This window comes from Electrona antarctica (assembly GCF_951216825.1).
Source record: "Electrona antarctica genome assembly, chromosome: 10".
Lineage (NCBI taxonomy): Eukaryota > Metazoa > Chordata > Actinopteri > Myctophiformes > Myctophidae > Electrona > Electrona antarctica.
This window is the reverse complement of record NC_136791.1, coordinates 42,926,875-42,947,385: the sequence shown is the minus strand read 5'-3', so window position 1 is coordinate 42,947,385 and position 20,511 is coordinate 42,926,875. Positions and strand designations below refer to the sequence as shown.

Below are 20,511 nucleotides of genomic sequence, written 5' to 3'. Positions count from 1 at the left end.
CAAATCCTTGTTTTTCATCATTTATGACCATGGCGATGGGCTATAGCCCATAGTCTCGAACGGCATACTATAGCATGCCGTTTTGCATCATCTTTGAGGATTTGAAAAAAAGACGAAAATCACTCCGAGACCATGGGCTATAGCCCATCGTCTCGGAGTCATTTTCGTCTTTTTTTCAAATCCTTGTTTTCCATAATTTATGACCATGGCGATGGGCTATAGCCCATGGTCTCGAACGGCATACTATAGCATGCCGTTTTGCATCATTTTTGAGGATTTGAAAAAAATACGAAAATCACTCCAAGACCATAGGCTATAGCCCATCGTCTCGGAGTCATTTTCGTCTTTTTTTTCAAATCCTTGTTTTTCATCATTTATGACCATGGCGGTGGGCTATAGCCCATGGTCTCGAACGGCATACTATAGCATGCCGTTTTGCATCATTTTTGAGGATTTGAAAAAAAGACGAAAATCACTCCGAGACCATGGGCTATAGCCCATCGTCTTGGAGTCATTTTCGTATTTTTTTCAAATCCTTGTTTTTCATCATTTATGACCATGGCGATGGGCTATAGCCCATAGTCTCGAACGGCATACTATAGCATGCCGTTTTGCATCATCTTTGAGGATTTGAAAAAAAGACGAAAATCACTCCGAGACCATGGGCTATAGCCCATCGTCTCGGAGTCATTTTCGTCTTTTTTTCAAATCCTTGTTTTTCATCATTTATGACCATGGCGATGGGCTATAGCCCATGGTCTCGAACGGCATACTATAGCATGCCGTTTTGCATCATTTTTGAGGATTTGAACAAAAGACGAAAATCACTCCGAGACCATGGGCTATAGCCCATCGTCTCGGAGTCATTTTCGTCTTTTTTTCAAATCCTTGTTTTTCATCATTTATGACCATGGCGATGGGCTATAGCCCATGGTATCGAACGGCATACTATAGCATGCTGTTTTGCATCATTTTTGAGGATTTGAAAAAAAGACGAAAATCACTCCGAGACGATGGGCTATAGCCCATGGTCTCGGAGTGATTTTCGTCTTTTTTTCAAATCCTTGTTTTTCATCATTTATGACCATGGCGATGGGCTATAGCCCATGGTCTCGAACGGCATACTATAGCATGCCGTTTTGCATCATTTTTGAGGATTTGAAAAAAAGACGAAAATCACTCCGAGACCATGGGCTATAGCCCATCGTCTCGGAGTCATTTTCGTCTTTTTTTCAAATCCTTGTTTTTCATCATTTATGACCATGGCGATGGGCTATAGCCCATGGTCTCGAACGGCATACTATAGCATGCCGTTTTGCATCATTTTTGAGGATTTGAAAAAAAGACGAAAATCACTCCGAGACCATGGGCTATAGCCCATCGTCTCGGAGTCATTTTCGTCTTTTTTTCAAATCCTTGTTTTTCATAATTTATGACCATGGCGATGGGCTATAGCCCATGGTCTCGAACGGCATACTATAGCATGCCGTTTTGCATCATTTTTGAGGATTTGAAAAAAAGACGAAAATCACTCCGAGACCATGGGCTATAGCCCATCGTCTCGGAGTCATTTTCGTCTTTTTTTTCAAATCCTTGTTTTTCATCATTTATGACCATGGCGGTGGGCTATAGCCCATGGTCTCGAACGGCATACTATAGCATGCTGTTTTGCATCATTTTTGAGGATTTGAAAAAAAGACGAAAATCACTCCGAGACCATGGGCTATAGCCCATCGTCTCGGAGTCATTTTCGTCTTTTTTTCAAATCCTTGTTTTTCATCATTTATGACCATGGCGATGGGCTATAGCCCATGGTCTCGAACGGCATACTATAGCATGCTGTTTTGCATCATTTTTGAGGATTTGAAAAAAAGACGAAAATCACTCCGAGACCATGGGCTATAGCCCATCGTCTCGGAGTCATTTTCGTCTTTTTTTCAAATCCTTGTTTTTCATCATTTATGACCATGGCGATGGGCTATAGCCCATGGTCTCGAACGGCATACTATAGTATGCCGTTTTGCATCATTTTTGAGGATTTGAAAAAAAGACGAAAATCACTCCGAGACCATGGGCTATAGCCCATCGTCTCGGAGTCATTTTCGTCTTTTTTTCAAATCCTTGTTTTTCATAATTTATGACCATGGCGATGGGTTATAGCCCATGGTCTCGAACGGCATACTATAGCATGCCGTTTTGCATCATTTTTGAGGATTTGAAAAAAAGACGAAAATCACTCCGAGACCATGGGCTATAGCCCATCGTCTCGGAGTCATTTTCTTCTTTTTTTCAAATCCTTGTTTTTCATCATTTATGACCATGGCGATGGGCTATAGCCCATGGTATCGAACGGCATACTATAGCATGCTGTTTTGCATCATTTTTGAGGATTTGAAAAAAAGACGAAAATCACTCCGAGACCATGGGCTATAGCCCATCGTCTCGGAGTCATTTTCGTCTTTTTTTCAAATCCTTGTTTTTCATCATTTATGACCATGGCGATGGGCTATAGCCCATGGTCTCGAACGGCATACTATAGCATGCCGTTTTGCATCATTTTTGAGGATTTGAAAAAAAGACGAAAATCACTCCGAGACCATGGGCTATATATAGCCCATGGTCTCGGAGTCATTTTCGTCTTTTTTTCAAATCCTTGTTTTTCATAATTTATGACCATGGCGATGGGCTATAGCCCATGGTCTCGAACGGCATACTATAGCATGCCGTTTTGCATCATTTTTGAGGATTTGAAAAAAAGACGAAAATCACTCCGAGACCATGGGCTATAGCCCATCGTCTCGGAGTCATTTTCGTCTTTTTTTTCAAATCCTTGTTTTTCATCATTTATGACCATGGCGGTGGGCTATAGCCCATGGTCTCGAACGGCATACTATAGCATGCCGTTTTGCATCATTTTTGAGGATTTGAAAAAAAGACGAAAATCACTCCGAGACCATGGGCTATAGCCCATCGTCTTGGAGTCATTTTCGTCTTTTTTTCAAATCCTTGTTTTTCATCATTTATGACCATGGCGATGGGCTATAGCCCATAGTCTCGAACGGCATACTATAGCATGCCGTTTTGCATCATCTTTGAGGATTTGAAAAAAAGACGAAAATCACTCCGAGACCATGGGCTATAGCCCATCGTCTCGGAGTCATTTTCGTCTTTTTTTCAAATCCTTGTTTTTCATCATTTATGACCATGGCGATGGGCTATAGCCCATGGTATCGAACGGCATACTATAGCATGCTGTTTTGCATCATTTTTGAGGATTTGAAAAAAAGACGAAAATCACTCCGAGACCATGGGCTATAGCCCATCGTCTCGGAGTCATTTTCGTCTTTTTTTCAAATCCTTGTTTTTCATCATTTATGACCATGGCGATGGGCTATAGCCCATGGTCTCGAACGGCATACTATAGCATGCCGTTTTGCATCATTTTTGAGGATTTGAAAAAAAGACGAAAATCACTCCGAGACCATGGGCTATAGCCCATCGTCTCGGAGTCATTTTCGTCATTTTTTTCAAATCCTTGTTTTTCATCATTTATGACCATGGCGATGGGCTATAGCCCATAGTCTCGAACGGCATACTATAGCATGCCGTTTTGCATCATCTTTGAGGATTTGAAAAAAAGACGAAAATCACTCCGAGACCATGGGCTATAGCCCATCGTCTCGGAGTCATTTTCGTCTTTTTTTCAAATCCTTGTTTTTCATCATTTATGACCATGGCGATGGGCTATAGCCCATGGTCTCGAACGGCATACTATAGCATGCCGTTTTGCATCATTTTTGAGGATTTGAAAAAAAGACGAAAATCACTCCGAGACCATGGGCTATAGCCCATCGTCTCGGAGTCATTTTCGTCTTTTTTTTCAAATCCTTGTTTTTCATCATTTATGACCATGGCGGTGGGCTATAGCCCATGGTCTCGAACGGCATACTATAGCATGCCGTTTTGCATCATTTTTGAGGATTTGAAAAAAAGACGAAAATCACTCCGAGACCATGGGCTATAGCCCATCGTCTCGGAGTCATTTTCGTCTTTTTTTTCAAATCCTTGTTTTTCATCATTTATGACCATGGCGGTGGGCTATAGCCCATGGTCTCGAACGGCATACTATAGCATGCCGTTTTGCATCATTTTTGAGGATTTGAAAAAAAGACGAAAATCACTCCGAGACCATGGGCTATAGCCCATCGTCTTGGAGTCATTTTCGTCTTTTTTTCAAATCCTTGTTTTTCATCATTTATGACCATGGCGATGGGCTATAGCCCATAGTCTCGAACGGCATACTATAGCATGCCGTTTTGCATCATCTTTGAGGATTTGAAAAAAAGACGAAAATCACTCCGAGACCATGGGCTATAGCCCATCGTCTCGGAGTCATTTCCTTTTTTTTTCAAATCCTTGTTTTTCATCATTTATGACCATGGCGATGGGCTATAGCCCATGGTATCGAACGGCATACTATAGCATGCTGTTTTGCATCATTTTTGAGGATTTGAAAAAAAGACGAAAATCACTCCGAGACCATGGGCTATAGCCCATCGTCTCGGAGTCATTTTCGTCTTTTTTTCAAATCCTTGTTTTTCATCATTTATGACCATGGCGATGGGCTATAGCCCATGGTCTCGAACGGCATACTATAGCATGCCGTTTTGCATCATTTTTGAGGATTTGAAAAAAAGACGAAAATCACTCCGAGACCATGGGCTATATATAGCCCATGGTCTCGGAGTCATTTTCGTCTTTTTTTCAAATCCTTGTTTTTCATAATTTATGACCATGGCGATGGGCTATAGCCCATGGTCTCGAACGGCATACTATAGCATGCCGTTTTGCATCATTTTTGAGGATTTGAAAAAAAGACGAAAATCACTCCGAGACCATGGGCTATAGCCCATCGTCTCGGAGTCATTTTCGTCTTTTTTTTCAAATCCTTGTTTTTCATCATTTATGACCATGGCGGTGGGCTATAGCCCATGGTCTCGAACGGCATACTATAGCATGCCGTTTTGCATCATTTTTGAGGATTTGAAAAAAAGACGAAAATCACTCCGAGACCATGGGCTATAGCCCATCGTCTTGGAGTCATTTTCGTCTTTTTTTCAAATCCTTGTTTTTCATCATTTATGACCATGGCGATGGGCTATAGCCCATAGTCTCGAACGGCATACTATAGCATGCCGTTTTGCATCATCTTTGAGGATTTGAAAAAAAGACGAAAATCACTCCGAGACCATGGGCTATAGCCCATCGTCTCGGAGTCATTTTCGTCTTTTTTTCAAATCCTTGTTTTTCATCATTTATGACCATGGCGATGGGCTATAGCCCATGGTATCGAACGGCATACTATAGCATGCTGTTTTGCATCATTTTTGAGGATTTGAAAAAAAGACGAAAATCACTCCGAGACCATGGGCTATAGCCCATCGTCTCGGAGTCATTTTCGTCTTTTTTTCAAATCCTTGTTTTTCATCATTTATGACCATGGCGATGGGCTATAGCCCATGGTCTCGAACGGCATACTATAGCATGCCGTTTTGCATCATTTTTGAGGATTTGAAAAAAAGACGAAAATCACTCCGAGACCATGGGCTATAGCCCATCGTCTCGGAGTCATTTTCGTCTTTTTTTTCAAATCCTTGTTTTTCATCATTTATGACCATGGCGATGGGCTATAGCCCATAGTCTCGAACGGCATACTATAGCATGCCGTTTTGCATCATCTTTGAGGATTTGAAAAAAAGACGAAAATCACTCCGAGACCATGGGCTATAGCCCATCGTCTCGGAGTCATTTTCGTCTTTTTTTCAAATCCTTGTTTTTCATCATTTATGACCATGGCGATGGGCTATAGCCCATGGTCTCGAACGGCATACTATAGCATGCCGTTTTGCATCATTTTTGAGGATTTGAAAAAAAGACGAAAATCACTCCGAGACCATGGGCTATAGCCCATCGTCTCGGAGTCATTTTCGTCTTTTTTTTCAAATCCTTGTTTTTCATCATTTATGACCATGGCGGTGGGCTATAGCCCATGGTCTCGAACGGCATACTATAGCATGCCGTTTTGCATCATTTTTGAGGATTTGAAAAAAAGACGAAAATCACTCCGAGACCATGGGCTATAGCCCATCGTCTCGGAGTCATTTTCGTCTTTTTTTTCAAATCCTTGTTTTTCATCATTTATGACCATGGCGGTGGGCTATAGCCCATGGTCTCGAACGGCATACTATAGCATGCCGTTTTGCATCATTTTTGAGGATTTGAAAAAAAGACGAAAATCACTCCGAGACCATGGGCTATAGCCCATCGTCTTGGAGTCATTTTCGTCTTTTTTTCAAATCCTTGTTTTTCATCATTTATGACCATGGCGATGGGCTATAGCCCATAGTCTCGAACGGCATACTATAGCATGCCATTTTGCATCATCTTTGAGGATTTGAAAAAAAGACGAAAATCACTCGAGACCATGGGCTATAGCCCATCGTCTCGGAGTCATTTTCGTCTTTTTTTCAAATCCTTGTTTTTCATCATTTATGACCATGGCGATGGGCTATAGCCCATGGTCTCGAACGGCATACTATAGCATGCCGTTTTCCATCATTTTTGAGGATTTGAAAAAAGACGAAAATCACTCCGAGACCATGGGCTATAGCCCATCGTATTGGAGTCATTTTCGTCTTTTTTTCAAATCCTCGTTTTTCATCATTTATGACCATGGGCTATAGCCCATATCGGACGGCATACTATAGCATGCCGTTTTTCATAATTTTTGAGGATTTGAAAAAAAGACGAAAATGACTCCGAGACGATGGGCTATAGTCCATGGTCTCGAACGGCATACTATAGCATGCCGTTTTCCATCATTTTTGAGGATTTGAAAAAAATACTAAATCACTCCGAGACCATGGGCCCATCGTCTCGGAGTCATTTTCGTCTTTTTTTCAAATCCTCGTTTTTCATCATTTATGACCATGGGCTATAGCCCATATCGGACAGCATACTATAGCATGCCGTTTTTCCACATTTTTGAGGATTTGAAAAAAAGACGAAAATGACTCCGAGACGATGGGCTATAGTCCATGGTCTCGAACGGCATACTATAGCATGCCGTTTTCCATCATTTTTGAGGATTTGAAAAAAAGACGAAAATGACTCCGACGATGGGCTATAGCCCATGGTCTCGGAGTCATTTTCGTCTTTTTTTCAAATCCTCGTTTTTCATCATTTATGACCATGGGCTATAGCCCATATCGGACGGCATACTATAGCATGCCGTTTTTCATAATTTTTGAGGATTTGAAAAAAAGACGAAAATGACTCCGAGACGATGGGCTATAGTCCATGGTCTCGAACGGCATACTACAGCATGCCGTTTTCCATCATTTTTGAGGATTTGAAAAAAAGACGAAAATGACTCCGACGATGGGCTATAGCCCATGGTCTCGAACGGCATACTATAGCATGCCGTTTTCCATCATTTTTGAGGATTTGAAAAAAAGACTAAATCACTCCGAGACCATGGGCCCATCGTCTCGGAGTCATTTTCGTCTTTTTTTCAAATCCTCGTTTTTCATCATTTATGACCATGGGCTATAGCCCATATCGGACGGCATACTATACCATGCCGTTTTCCATCATTTTTGAGAATTTGAAAAAAAGACGAAAATCACTCCGAGACCATGGGCTATAGCCCATGGTCTCGGAGTCATTTTCGTCTTTTTTTCAAATCCTCGTTTTTCATCATTTATGACCATGGGCTATAGCCCATATCGGACGGCAAGCATGCCGTTTTTCATCATTTTTGAGGATTTAAAAAAAAGACGAAAATGACTCCGAGACGATGGGCTATAGTCCATGGTCTCGAACGGCATACTATAGCATGCCGTTTTCCATCATTTTTGAGGATTTGAAAAAAAGACGAAAATGTCTCTGAGACGATGGGCTATAGCCCATGGTCTCGAACGGCATACTATAGCATGCCGTTTTCCATCATTTTTGAGGATTTGAAAAAAAGACGAAAATCACTCCGAGACCATGGGCTATAGTCCATGGTCTCGAACGGCATACTATAGCATGCCGTTTTCCATCATTTTTGAGGATTTGAAAAAAAGACGAAAATGACTCCGAGACGATGGGCTATAGCCCATGGTCTCGAACGGCATACTATAGCATGCCGTTTTCCATCATTTTTGAGGATTTGCTGGAACTTTTTACTTTGAAATGTTTTGTAGAGTTATTTAACTTAAACGCCCAATGCATTCTCTATGGCAATAGCACAAACTTTAGCATGCTACTAGTCCTACATACTTACACCTAGCAACCCCATTCTAGCCTATTTAGGTTCATCTTACGGTGGACATGTTTGCCTGAAAAGGAATCTTTGAAATGTTTCATAGTTTTAGAAATATAGTGCTTTCAAATTTGAGAAATTTACAATGGGGCTCAATGGCAGACATTGGCACGTCAAAAAAGCACTTTCACCTAGAAACTCCATTCACACTTTTTATTATTCAGCTTACTGCGGAGACACATGCTGGAACTTTTTACTTTGAAATGTTTTGTAGTTTCTGAGTTATTTAACTTAAACGCCCAATGCATTCTCTATGGCAATAGCACAAACTTTAGCATGCTACTAGTCCTACATACTTACACCTAGCAACCCCATTCTAGCCTATTTAGGTTCATCTTACGGTGGACATGTTTGCCTGAAAAGGAATCTTTGAAATGTTTCATAGTTTTAGAAATATAGTGCTTTCAAATTTGAGAAATTTACAATGGGGCTCAATGGCAGACATTGGCACGTCAAAAAAGCACTTTCACCTAGAAACTCCATTCACACTTTTTATTATTCAGCTTACTGCGGAGACACATGCTGGAACTTTTTACTTTGAAATGTTTTGTAGTTTCCGAGTTATTTAACTTAAACGCCCAATGCATTCTCAATGGTAGTAGCACAAACTTTGGCACACTACTAGTCCGATATACTTACACCTAGAAGCCTCATTCAAACTTTAAAATGTTCATCTTATGGTGGACATGTTTGCCTGAAAATTAATCTTTGAAATGTGCACTGCACGGACGGAGTGCAAAACATACTCTCCCCCTGACTTCGGCCTCGTGGTGTTTGTTTGTTTGTTTGTTTGTTGTGTTTTTGTTGTAACAATTTAATGAAAATGTAAATGCCAACACAATGAGTAGGGCACAGTCGGGAATTGAACCCCATCCCAGTCAACCAGGAGCTCCATGCCTGTGCCTTGTTTTTGTGTGTTTTTTTGTATTTTTAAGGGACCAAGCCCGAATACATTTTATTCTTCTCCTCCTTCCGCCAAAAAAAGCAGTTCTGGCTGAACCATACAGTCGGTTTAGGCAAAACTTTGCAATATGGTAGAGGTCCATGCCAAATGCTGAGGACACGAAGCCCATGACCATTGGCTAAAGAGTGGCGCAATAGCACTCAATTGAAAATGCAAACTTTGAATAGGCATAGCTCATGAACCGCTTGACCGTCAGCAATAAAACTGCGTCTCTTCATGCCAAACAACTTTCGTGTTCTGACTTTTGACCTCTGACCTTTAGCTCTACCACCATTTGAATTATATGAAAAATCCTTCTTCTGCTCCTAATACATGTATACATGCAGCGTCACATGTTTATGAAACTTTACAGTATGAGTATGGTATAGTATGTCGTAGAAAACCATCACACGAAACATCATCACGAAAACAATAAAAAAACGATTCCATCGTCGAAAATCATGAAAAAAAACATGCATACACCTTCCCTAATGATTATATCTGGTTTCAGTATTTATTTATGGTGTATTGTCTCTATTATTAAGGTTATTGTAGCAGTCAATTTATATTGGGGGTCGGGAGGGGGCGGGGCGGGGCGGGGGTCCCGAGACATTGCCAAAGCATTTCCGGGGGTCCCCGGCCAAAAACGTTGAGAACCCCTGCTCAAGAGTATAGTCAAATTGTATTCCTTTTTTCATTGTATCCTGATTCCTGAAGAATCTGCACCCATCAGCTACAGATACTACTATAAGACTCCCCCTGAGTAGAGCATGGCTTCTCCTAACGCTTTTTGCATTGATGATTTGCGGCATTTCTTTTTGTATAGGAGCCAATCGTAGCCAATCAGGAAGGAATATGACAAACCGAACCGATACTGTGTGTGTGCGTGCCGTTGTGTTATGCTACTATTTTGTGAATGATTGCCTGTCTATCTGTCTGCCTTGCTGTTCCCATATTCTTCACACATCATCTGAGAGAATGGGGGGGGGGATCGGATCAAGAGTTTGGATGAAAGAGAAGTGATTTTGGCCTAGATGTGAACCCTAGAAGGCACAACATGGTACTGTAAGCCCAGTGAGATGCATGTGATCAGATCATACTGTTGTTGACAGAATCTTCTTTTTAGTCACAAGGCAGACATGGACACAGAATACAATTGGTCTTATTAATGAACGTAAATTCATTGATGATGTGGGTTTCTGCCCATCACGCAACTTATTGATGATTGTTAATATAAATTATTGTTGAATTAATAGTTGATTTGACCTTATTGACTGGCATGTTTGACTGACAGTGTCAGGCCTTTGTTGTATAGAAGCAACATTGTGGTGTAATTGATAATCAGTCAAATGGTGTATTGTAATCAGTGTTTTTCATAAGAATGGGATAATATACTGTACACTACAGTAGGCCTACTGTACACTACAGTAGGCCTACAGGAAAACTGGAATAATTAAACACAATCCTCTACTGCATTGTGATAGTGTTCATTAATACAATTCTTACATTATTTTTCTTAGTTTATTTAGAAAACAGAGCATTATATTCTGCTCCATGTACAAAAACTGGCAAAAAAAACATGCTAAAAATGCTAAAACAACTCTAAAGTGGATAAAATATTCAATATCTAAAATGTTTTTTACATTTTCAGGCCCATCCTGTTTTCATTTTAAAAATGGTGCAAATGTGTTTTCAAATGACATTAATGACATTAGAGACCAACATGAATGCTTACCGACGCCGTGACATATTTGTCATCTTGCCAACACCATTTTGTCACTGACCCGACCCTGTAACTGTAACTGTTTAAAGATGCAGTGCCATAGTTTTGTACTGTTTTGTAGCTTGTGTCTATGGAGTTAAAGGGGTTGTGACATAATAAAAAAAAACGTTTTTGTAATTTTTATTATTTTATATTTAGGTTTTCTGAGCTCAATTGCACCCCAAAATCCTGAACTTTTAACATTCAGTAGATTTTCTGTGTTCTGGGAGTCCACAAATCCCATATATAACATTACAATTTACCAGCAGATGTCACTGTTGAGGCCTGTTTGCCTGTTTTCATTGCAGCTCAAAAGGCTTCAGAACACACAGAGAAAATCCCAGACCACAGAAAACCCACTGAATGTTCAAAGTTCAGGTTGTGTGGGTGTAATTGAGGTTATTAAACCTAAAATAAAAAGAATAAATGAAAATGAATGTCATGAAACCTTTAACATTACTCTAATAGACCCCCGGGTGTGGTTATAATATTAAAATAGTAAAAAAGTCAAAAGGCCCAATCCACCACTTTAGTGATCATCCCCTGCCCTAATCTTACTCGTCTTGAACCATTTAAGACCTATAAATACTATGTCGAATGCTCACAATGCGTTGCAATGCGATGGGTTGTGTGCTTGTAGATCTGCTATTTTCACTATTTAAAAAATGAAAAATGCAAAAAAAAAAAACATTTTAAAACAAACAAGAATTTCCAAAAGTGGGGGTAGAGTGGCTGGATGGGAACCTAATTGCTCCCGATGTGCAGCTTGGTGCCTTGCATGGTTTCCTCTTTCATTGGTGTGTGAATGGGTGAATGTAATGCACAATCTATGTAAAGCACCTTGGATAAAGGTGCTATATAAATGCACCATTTACTAGAGTTGTTCCGATACCGGTTACTCGGGCCGATACCACCCTCAAGTACTTGTATCTCCTCATGTCGCGCCGCACGCCCACACTTAACACCACCCGCGTAAAAATTGTCATTGCACTGCCACTAAAGCCGCCTCCCGTCCAGACTCACAAACAATATCAATATCAATAATAAACACAAACACGCCACAAGCACCGACACCCCCGCACACACTCACACACGGGCCACGGAACACTGTTGCCAGGTCTATGCAAACAAGCCCAGAAAAAATGCCATACAACACGCTACTCACACACACTACAACACTCGCGGACCTGGCAACACTACATTCCCTCTCCCATTTGCACAAAGCCCACCACGTGACCCACGACAGCTTTTGTGTTACCTTTTTTACTTCCGGTTGCACCACCGGACGTTACACACTACACACACACACATTAGAATAACAACAACACTAACTTGGATGGACAGCGGCACTCACACACACACCGCACACACACTCACACAGACTGATTCTAACTTGGATGGAGAGCGGCGCGATTACATCTATCCTTTTATATACTCTATGGATTACATACACTGTTTCATTCATCACATTTTGGCGCGCACTCCCACACCGATACCTCCCTCAGTACAAACGGGACGGACTCTCGCATTGCATTGCGTCTCGGTGTCCCCATCGACCACGACACCCTTCTTTACAGCAGTTTCACAACTCACTTGGACACGACGTTACTTCTGACTACGGCTCTTTCCACCATTACAGGTAACTACAACTTGAGTGTGCGTGCGTGCGCATGTGTGTGTATTGTGTGTGCTTGCCATGTGTGTGTGTGTGTGTGTGTGTGTGTGTGTGTGTGTGTTTGCTACGTGTATGTGTGTGTTTGCTACGTGTGTGTGTTTGCTACGTGTGTGTGTGTGTTTGCTACGTGTGTGTGTGTGTGTGTGTGTGTGTGTGTGTGTGTGTGTGTGTGTGTGTGTGTGTGTGTGTGTGTGTGTGTGTGTGTGTGTGTGTGTGTGTGATTGGTACACTTCTGTGTACTTCTGTATTTGTTGTCAATGCTGAACAAACAGCTGATAATGCTATTATTAATAGCATAACAACTACATCAACAGCTGCTAATGCTATTATTAATAGCATAACAACTACATCAACAGCTGCTAATGCTATTATTAATAGCATAACAACTACATCAACAGCTGCTAATGCTATTATTAATAGCATAACAACTACATCAACAGCTGCTAATGCTATTATTAATAGCATAACAACTACATCAACAGCTGCTAATGCTATTATTCATAGCATAATAACTACATAAACAGCTGCTAATGCTATTATTAATAGCATAACAACTACATCAACAGCTGCTAATGCTATTATTAATAGCATAACAACTACATCAACAGCTGCTAATGCTATTATTCATAGCATAATAACTACATAAACAGCTGCTAATGCTATTATTCATAGCATCATAACTAAATGAACAGCTGATAATGCTATTATTCATAGCATAATAACTACATCAACAGCTGCTAATGCTATTATTCATAGCATAATAACTACATCAACAGCTGCTAATGCTATTATTCATAGCATAATAACTACATGAACAGCTGATAATGCTATTATTCATAGCATAATAACTACATCAACAGCTGAAATTAACAGCTGATAATGCTATTATTCATAGCTGCAGCTGAAATTTATTACAAGCATCGGAACACGCCGCCATGTCTCATGTCAAACAACTATTGCCACACAATTCTGTATTTATGTTGGCAATGCTGAAAATAACGGCTGGTAACAATACAGGCTGCTAACAATTGGGCTGTTGCCAATTATGCTCTTAGAAATAGCATAATAACACGCCGCCATGTCTCATGAGTCATGTACAACAGCTATTGCCACCCAATTCTGTATTCATGTTGTCAATGCTGAAAATGAGGCCTGCTAACAATTCCGCTGTTGCCAAAATATCGTCAATGCAGAAAACACTTCTTTCAACCACTTCAGCTACATACAAAGCCATGCCGAAGAAACGCACATCATCCCTTGGATACCGAACGGCAAAAGCCACCCAAATACGCTTGCACACAGCTGCCAGACAACACCACGCACCATCCGCAAAAGGTACAGCACCATCCGCACAAGGTACATGTGCTCTAACAACCTTCCACAAACACTCGCACTGCACAATACATGTGTGCGTCTGTGCACACTGTGCACACACGTACTCCTTCACTGTGTGTGTACCACCATTTACTAACATCGTACCACACGTAACCAGTTTACACTAACTCATGCATGCTGTCCAATCACACTCCACAGAACAACGCAATGAGGATCCAAACTTCCACCACAACCCTGCTCGCGACACTCTACGTGGCCACACACACACCCGCTCATTGGAAGACACCCAGCCCACAGGTACCCAGTACACTGACACCTTTCTATTTACTGTGTGGCGGCAGGGACCCATCACACAGCACCATGTCATAGCAGCACAACTTATTATGTTGACAACCGCTGATGATGATTGTCTCACTTCACAGCAGAACGCCTTGATGACGCCACTACACCACGACTGCTCCACACCCCTACTTTGCACCTGCATGACACCAGAGGTAATGCATTCACATATGTTGCACTCAAATTTACCCGTACTGCATTGTGTCCACTACACTCACATACTGTGCAAAACATCCATCGCCAACAGCTACACGCAAATGCATGCATCAAGCAGCTGAACTACTACATGGACCCTCCCACGCCACTCACACGCCAACAGCCCCAACACAACGCTTGGTTCCAGCAGCTGCAGCACAACATGTACCAGGTAAACTTGCTCAAAACTACACTTTGCACAGCACATTGCACAATGCAATACACTGCTGTTTCTTTCTCCACAGATACTGCAGTATCTTCATCACATAACCTACATTAATTGTGTACACTACACTCACACCCTGTGCTCTACATAACTCATACTATCTCTCTACACATCACTTCACAGCTCAACACCAGGGCAGCACTCCTCCACAAATGGCCAACACACCTTCATTGGACGTGGCTGAGGCCAGAGGTACTGACTTCTGTTATTCAGATAACCTTACTGCTTGGTACCGAGCATCCTGACACACTGTATAGAGACATCGATCTACATATCTCTGCATAACATGTCGATAACATTTTGTACCTCTGTGTCTACACACCCTACTGACATCCATACCCAGGTCAGCGCAGGCGGGAGCAAACACGTGACAGAGTGAGACGGACCAGAGGTAAGGCCTCAGATATGTTGCCCTCTGCCTCAATGCATTACGCATATGTGTGTATGTTATACCTACATGTACTGAATATATAGTCACATACACTCCCATCTTAATTTCTCAGCTCAGCATAACCTGGACAAACAGCAGCACATGATGGCTACAACACAGCCAATGGCCACAGCAGAAACGCACTACACTCACATCTACACTTTCACCTCAATAACTCTAATACAACTATCACATTGTCCCACTACACATACACACAGTTCAATTTAATGCCTCCACACATTTCCATTGCCTGCCTCAACAAAAACATCACATTCACATACTGACCACAATCTACTTATTGCATGACTCGCATGAAATTAACTTCACACCATACTTTCCATTTACCTTCACAGGCAGTTCCCATCAGCCAGCAAGACGACAATCACAAGTTGCTGCCAAAATTGCAACTTGCACTGCGCAGATTCTCAGCGGCCAAATAACTATCAACCAACTCTCCGACACACCACAGAGTATTGGCCAGCTCAACTGTGTGTGTGACCACTGTCACGCATTCACATTCAAAAACGAGACCTCCAGTATCTGCTGCTTGAATGGAAAGGTTTGCCTACCAGCCTTCCCTAGGCCCCCACAGGCCATCAATGATCTGTGGTTTGACGATACCCCTCAGGCAAAACTGTTTCGGAAACACAGCCGTGTCATCAACAACGCTGTCTGCCTCTCCAGTATTGCGACTGTTTAACGACTTCTGGCCAGACTGGACAGATGACTTCAAGCGGAGAGCACAGCAGAGTGCAACGACCTTCACTGACCAGCAACTCAAAACCATGGTGAGACTGGATCTGCAAGTCCGCCTCCAGTCACATGAACATGACCTCCAAGACTTCCTCCTGGAAAAAATGACAGATGAGGAAAAGGCCACTGTCCATGGGCTGGTCAACATCGAAGAGCCTCTTATCCGTGAGGAGCTGGACTATGATGTGGCCCAGCTGAAAGCCAATGTACAGGCAACCATTCCACAATTCACTGCTGCACAACAACAGATTTACGACACTGTCATGACGGCAGTCCAGCAACAGGCCAACTTACAACTCTTCATATCAGCACGTGGCGGTTGTGGTAAGACCTTCCTACTCAATGCACTACTGGACGCTGTGCGCAGTCTGGAACCTGGTGGCTGTATTGCCCTTGCCATGGAAACTACTGGCATTGCTGCACAACTCCTACACCTAGGCAGAACATTCCATTCGCGGATGAAAGCACCTCTCCACCCAACAGAACACACACCCTTCCACATCACAGCTCAAAGCAGCCTAGCCAAGCTGGTGCGACGGGCACGCCTCCTGCTCATTGATGAGGCAACCATGCTGCACCGCTTCTTGCTAGAGGGACTTGACTACACTCTGAAAGACCTGATGAACAAGCCAGACTGTCCATTTGGTGGGAAAATCATCATCTTGGCCGGCGACTTCCGCCAGTGTCTTCCAGTGGTTCAAGGGGCTAATCCTGCCCAAATTGTCAACAGCTGCCTCAATAACTCAGGCCTCTGGCAACACTTCCAAGTCTCCAGCCTCACAGAGAACATGCGAGTCAGGGCCAGTGAAAACCAAGACCTGAAGGCCTTTGACCAATGGACACTCCGCATTGGTGATGGTACAGCCAACGATGCAAACGACTTCATCTTCATCCCAGATGACAGGTATTTCCACATTCAAAGCAACACAGACAATGACCACACAGCGGAGGAGTGCTCCATGAAGATGTTTTGCCAAACTATATTTCCCAATATGTCCAACAACTTCACTACTACCGGCTGGCTGGATGGCCGATCAGTACTTGCCCCTACCAACAAGGACGTGGACACCATCAACGACCTAATGGAGACCTGGGTACCAGGTCTGTCAACCAACCTGAGCAGTGCTGACACCCTGGAGAACTACCAAGACAGAATGCGGTTCAACGTGGAATACCTCAACACCCTCTGCCCCAATGGATTTCCCAGGCACCTCATCACCCTCAAGCCAGGAATGCCCTTGATGCTACTGCGCAACATCAGCCCCAAAGACGGACTCTGCAATGGCACCAAACTGTTTTTCCTGAGAACCCTCAACAACAAACTGCTGCTGTGCAAACTTGCAGCCACACAAAAGGAAGTCCTGATCCTAGACATTCCTACTTTGAGTGGGCCAGACGACAGTTTCCAGTCCGCACCGCTTTTGCCACCACCATCAATAAATCCCAAGGCCAGACACTTACAAGAGTGGGGGTCTGGCTTTCGTCCCCTGTCTTCAGTCACGGACAGCTTTATGTTGCCAGCTCAAGGACAGGTAACCCAGAAGCTCTCACCTATGCCATAAAGCAGAAAGAAGGACAGCCGGAACATCATACTGCCAATGTGGTTTTTCGAGACTTGCTTCGCGCTGTTCTTCCTGGCCCTACAATCCCCATTGAGGTAAGGCTGTTGCATTGCTACATGTCATTTCTACATATGTCATTTCTGAATAATACATAACTGCTGCTAACACTGATTAACACTTTCCAGAAATATCACTACCTTTCACATGATCTGTGGTGGACATGTCACATTGTGTGGTTGATTCATCCCTTATCTGTGTCTCCTTTTCTGCAGGCTCAACCATGACAATCTCTGGAACCAGAAACACAAACACCCCTTCCACATCACCCCACTCCTCCACGCCCTCCTTTGGATCAGCTGCCAAATACAATTGTTCCTTTGCTAAGTTGGCCTTTCCACGACAACTGCGTCTTCCCCAAACCATCCCCATCAACGTAAGGCTGTTGCATTCTTACAAGTCTCATTGTTGATTAGTCTACATAACTGATAATCAAACATAGACATAGCATTGTCATTCCATTCACAACATACCTGGTGGAGATGTCTCAATGTATACTTTATCCCTACCTTCTCTGTTTCCCCAATTCTGCAGCCTCTGCAATGTATAGGCTGCAAAACATCCATCGCCAACAGCTACACGCAAATGCATGCATCAAGCAGCTGAACTACTACATGGACCCTCCCACGCCACTCACACGCCAACAGCCCCAACACAACGCTTGGTTCCAGCAGCTGCAGCACAACATGTACCAGGTAAACTTGCTCAAAACTACACTTTGCACAGCACATTGCACAATGCAATACACTGCTGTTTCTTTCTCCACAGATACTGCAGTATCTTCATCACATAACCTACATTAATTGTGTACACTACACTCACACCCTGTGCTCTACATAACTCATACTATCTCTCTACACATCACTTCACAGCTCAACACCAGGGCAGCACTCCTCCACAAATGGCCAACACACCTTCATTGGACGTGGCTGAGGCCAGAGGTACTGACTTCTGTTATTCAGATAACCTTACTGCTTGGTACCGAGCATCCTGACACACTGTATAGAGACATCTATCTACATATCTCTGCATAACATGTCGATAACATTTTGTACCTCTGTGTCTACACACCCTACTGACATCCATACCCAGGTCAGCGCAGGCGGGAGCAAACACGTGACAGAGTGAGACGGACCAGAGGTAAGGCCTCAGATATGTTGCCCTCTGCCTCAATGCATTACGCATATGTGTGTATGTTATACCTACATGTACTGAATATATAGTCACATACACTCCGTCTTAATTTCTCAGCTCAGCATAACCTGGACAAACAGCAGCACATGATGGCTACAACACAGCCAATGGCCACAGCAGAAACCACAGGTAACCAACGCACTACACTCACATCTACACTTTCACCTCAATAACTCTAATACAACTATCACATTGTCCCACTACACATACACCCTGGAGAACTACCAAGACAGAATGCGGTTCAACGTGGAATACCTCAACACCCTCTGCCCCAATGGATTTCCCAGGCACCTCATCACCCTCAAGCCAGGAATGCCCTTGATGCTACTGCGCAACATCAGCCCCAAAGACGGACTCTGCAATGGCACCAAACTGTTTTTCCTGAGAACCCTCAACAACAAACTGCTGCTGTGCAAACTTGCAGCCACACAAAAGGAAGTCCTGATCCCTCGAATCAAGTTCATTCCTGATCCTAGACATTCCTACTTTGAGTGGGCCAGACGACAGTTTCCAGTCCGCACCGCTTTTGCCACCACCATCAATAAATCCCAAGGCCAGACACTTACAAGAGTGGGGGTCTGGCTTTCGTCCCCTGTCTTCAGTCACGGACAGCTTTATGTTGCCAGCTCAAGGACAGGTAACCCAGAAGCTCTCACCTATGCCATAAAGCAGAAAGATGGACAGCCGGAACGTCATACTGCCAATGTGGTTTTTCGAGACTTGCTTCGCGCTGTTCTTCCTGGCCCTACAATCCCCATTGAGGTAAGGCTGTTGCATTGCTACATGTCATTTCTACATATGTCATTTCTGAATAATACATAACTGCTGCTAACACTGATTAACACTTTCCAGAAATATCACTACCTTTCACATGATCTGTGGTGGACATGTCACATTGTGTGGTTGATTCATCCCTTATCTGTGTCTCCTTTTCTGCAGGCTCAACCATGACAATCTCTGGAACCAGAAACACAAACACCCCTTCCACATCACCCCACTCCTCCACGCCCTCCTCTGGATCAGCTGCCAAATACAATTGTTCCTTTGCTAAGTTGGCCTTTCCACGACAACTGCGTCTTCACCAAACCATCCCCATCAACGTAAGGCTGTTGCATTCTTACAAGCCTCATTGTTGATTAGTCTACATAACTGATAATCAAACATAGACATAGCATTGTCATTCCATTCACAACATACCTGGTGGAGATGTCTCAATGTATACTTTATCCCTACCTTCTCTGTTTCCCCAATTCTGCAGCCTCTGCAATGTATAGGCTGTTGCATTCTCACAAATCCCATTTCTGATTGAACTACATCACTGAAGATGATGATGATCCCATTCTGCAGGCTCTACTGGCCAAATCTGTGCAACCTCATGGCACTGCAGCTTCTTTTACTACACATTCACGGTTAACATTAACATTCTTTCCTAAAAAAACACTCCATTAAAAATACACTGAGAACTACATTTTGAAATGTTGTGACTTTGTCTACCTTTGCTCTCACAATTTCCTTCCTCCGATTTGCGATGCGCAGGGAGCTAGGATGAGCGGGCCAAAGGCCCGCGAAATTCTAGTAAATGACAACTGACAAGTGTAGGCATGGCAATGAAATTAAATTGTGGGAAAAAAGGGGGTAAAATAAGAGGTTACTCAACCAAAATAAAAAAGTA

The 20,511-nt window shown here is 42.9% G+C and overlaps 1 long non-coding RNA gene across 2 annotated transcripts; it reads left to right on the top strand.

Annotated features, from left to right (window-relative positions):
• Positions 1-18,279: 18,279 nt before the first annotated feature.
• Positions 18,280-19,495, top strand: LOC306931257. Of its 2 annotated transcripts, XR_013790995.1 has the most exons (5): positions 18,280-18,340; positions 18,518-18,586; positions 18,738-18,785; positions 18,897-18,968; positions 19,059-19,495. It is a non-coding gene; the product is annotated as an uncharacterized lncRNA (long non-coding RNA). The 2 variants fall into 2 exon arrangements; XR_013790996.1 differs by having other exon boundaries at positions 18,897-19,495.
• The last annotated feature ends 1,016 nt before the right edge of the window (positions 19,496-20,511 follow it).